The 3,072-nt window shown below is 41.2% G+C and overlaps 1 non-coding gene across 1 annotated transcript; it reads right to left on the bottom strand.

The window, feature by feature from the left end:
• Positions 1-296: 296 nt before the first annotated feature.
• Positions 297-403, bottom strand: LOC127088876 (small nucleolar RNA R71). The gene has a single exon (XR_007790687.1). It is a non-coding gene; the product is annotated as a small nucleolar RNA R71 (small nucleolar RNA).
• Positions 404-3,072: the final 2,669 nt, after the last annotated feature.

The raw sequence follows: 3,072 nt of genomic DNA, 5'->3' as shown, positions 1-3,072 counted from the left end.
TTCCTGCTAACAATTTCGAACTAAAACCGTCTTTGTTGCAATTAGTGCAACATAACCAATTTGCGGGTCTCGCTACTGAGAACCCAAATAAACATTTAAAAGTTTTTATCCAACTAGCTGACACCTTTAAACCTAACGGCGCTTCATCGGATGCGATCTTATTGAGATTATTTCCTTTCTCCCTCAGGGATAGAGCACGTTCATGGTTACTTTCACTTCCAGCTAATTCAATAACCACCTGGGAAGACCTTAGAAGAGTATTCCTTGCTAGATATTTTCCCCCTAGTAAGACTGTTGTTCTTCGAAACCAAATAAGTAGATTTACTCAAAACCAAGGAGAATCGCTTTTTGAAGCTTGGGAGAGATATAAAGAGCTATTAAGAGTCTGCCCACACCATGGCCTAGAGCAATGGCTGATCGTTCATACCTTCTACAATGGACTCCATTATAACACCAAGATGAGCATCGACGTTGCCGCTAGTGGCGCGCTGATGAACAAACCTTACCCTGAAGCTTGTGACCTAATTGAGGATATGGCCCAAAACCATTACCAATGGGGAACTAAACGAGCATCAATAAAGAAAAAGGAGACCCAAGGTGGAATACATGAGGTAAGCTCTCTAGACATGATGCAGGCGAAAATGGACGCTTTAGCCCTTAAGATAGAACATATGTCTACAAACACTAACACCGCAGCAGTAGTCCACACAGAGTGTGAACTTTGTGGATCTAAATGACACGAATCGACGGAGTGTAACCTTTTGAATGACCTGAACACCTACCAAGTGAATTACGCCCAAGGTAACCCATTTTCAAACACTTACAACCCTGGATGGAAGAATCATCCGAATTTTTCCTATAAAAACCAGAACCCTATGCAAAATTATGCACCTCAAAGACCACAAGGTTATCAAGCCCAAAAACCAAATCAACCTATGCAAGTTGTGCCTCAGAAGTCTAACCTTGAGAAGATCATGGAGAGCTTTTTATCAGGCCAGACTCAGCAAAATAAAGAATTCCTAAACTAGAACATTCACGTAAACGAACTGATAACACAATTAGGAACCAAGGTTGATCAGATAATCACTCACAACAAAATGCTTGAAACCCAGATCTCACAGGTAGCACAAAACCAAGCCCCATTAACTACACCTGGAGGTTAATTCCCTGGACAACCTCAACCAAACCCTCGAGGGCAAGCTAACGCTATCTCGTTACGAAGTGGGACCGCTTACGAAAGGCCTCATAACCCATCAATGAGCGAGTCCAAAACTTCTAAAGAAAATATACCTACCAACCAAGAAGAGGAATCGGTAGAACCCGAAAAAAAAACCGACCAAGAAGGAGAAGCCACGGATAAAACTTACAAACCACCACCCGCGTACAAACCACCAATCCCATATCCGCAAAGACTTAAGCAGACCAAAATCAATAACCAATCCCAAGAATTTATAAAAGTAATAGAGAAGCTTCATGTAGAGATTCCTTTCACCGAAGTTATCACCCAAATTCCGTCTTACGCCAAATTTCTCAAAGACATCTTAACCAACAAGCGTAGGCTTGACGATCCCAAACCCTTGGAATGCAACTTTATTTCCGAGGATAAACTCGTTAAGAAGGAGAAAGACCCTGGTAGTTTTTCTATACCTTGCATTTTAGGGAGTCATGTGATCAACAAAGCGTTCCTAGACTTAGGCGCTAGTGTGAGTTTAATGCCCTTAGCTGTATGTAAAAGGTTAAACTTAGGAGAATTACAACCAACTAAGATATCCCTCCAATTAGCCGATAGGTCTGTTAAGTACCCCGTAGGCATTTTAGAAGACATCCTAGTTAGGATCGGTCAACTTTATATCCCAACAGACTTTGTGGTCATGGATATCAAAGAAGACGAAGATATCCCTATCCTTTTAGGTAGACCATTCTTATCAACAACCAGAGCTATAATAGATGTTAAAAGAGGAAAACTAACCTTCGAAGTAGGGGATGAAAAGATCGAGTTTATTCTTTCAAAATTCCTGATGGCACCAATCCTAGGAGACGCATGTTATGCGATCGATATCATAGGTGAGTGCATAAGGGAATTTGATCGAGGAGAACCCGTGATCAAACCATTTTCAAACCCGAATGAAAAGGATGACGAGCTAGAGGAAACGAAACCTCACACTAACGAATGTTTGGATCTTACTCCAGACCTTTCACCAAATTCTTAAAAACCAGCTCTAGAACTTAAGGAACTACCCAAGAACCTAAGATATGAGTTTTTGGATAAAGAAATGAACCGCCCAGTAATAGTTAGTGCCACCTTAACCCAAGACGAGATGAATCGACTCTTGAATGTTTTAAGAAGATACCTCTATGCCTTAGGGTACAACATCTCTGATTTAATAGGTATAAGCCCATCCGTGTGTATGCACAGGATCTCGCTAGAGGAGGATTCAAAACCTTCAGAAGAACACCAGAGACGAATCAACCCTGTAATGAACGAGGTGGTGAAGAAGGAAGTCCTTAAATTGCTAGAGGCAGGAATAATCTATCAGATCTCTGATAGTAAATGGGTAAGTCCTGTACATGTGGTACCCAAAAAGGGAGGCATCACAGTCATGTAGAACGAGAAGGGCGAGCATGTAGCTAAATGCATAGAAGGCGGATGGCGTATGTGCATAAATTATAGGAAGCTAAATAAGGCAACTAGGAAAGACCATTTCCCTCTTCCATTCATAGATCAAATGCTTAAGCGTCTCGCCATACAATCTTACTTTTGTTATCTGGATGGATATTCTGGATTTTTCCAAATACCCATACACCCCGAGGATCAAGAGAAAACAACCTTTACCCGTCCTTATGGAACGTTTGCTTACAGACGAATACCGTTTGGACTCTGTAATGCGCCAACTACTTTCCAATGTTGTATGATGTCAATCTTCATAGATTATCTCGACGGAATTATGGAAGTATTTATGGATGATTTCTCGGTGTATGGGTTAGACTTTGAATACTGCCTCATTAACCTTGAGAAAATCCTAGAGAGATGCGTAGAAGTTAACCTTGTGTTAAACTGGGAGAAGCGCCACT

Source organism: Lathyrus oleraceus, chromosome 5 (genome assembly GCF_024323335.1).
Source record: "Lathyrus oleraceus cultivar Zhongwan6 chromosome 5, CAAS_Psat_ZW6_1.0, whole genome shotgun sequence".
Taxonomy (NCBI): Eukaryota; Viridiplantae; Streptophyta; class Magnoliopsida; order Fabales; family Fabaceae; genus Lathyrus; species Lathyrus oleraceus.
Note: the sequence above shows the minus strand (reverse complement) of the source record. Positions and strands in the feature narration are given on the sequence as shown.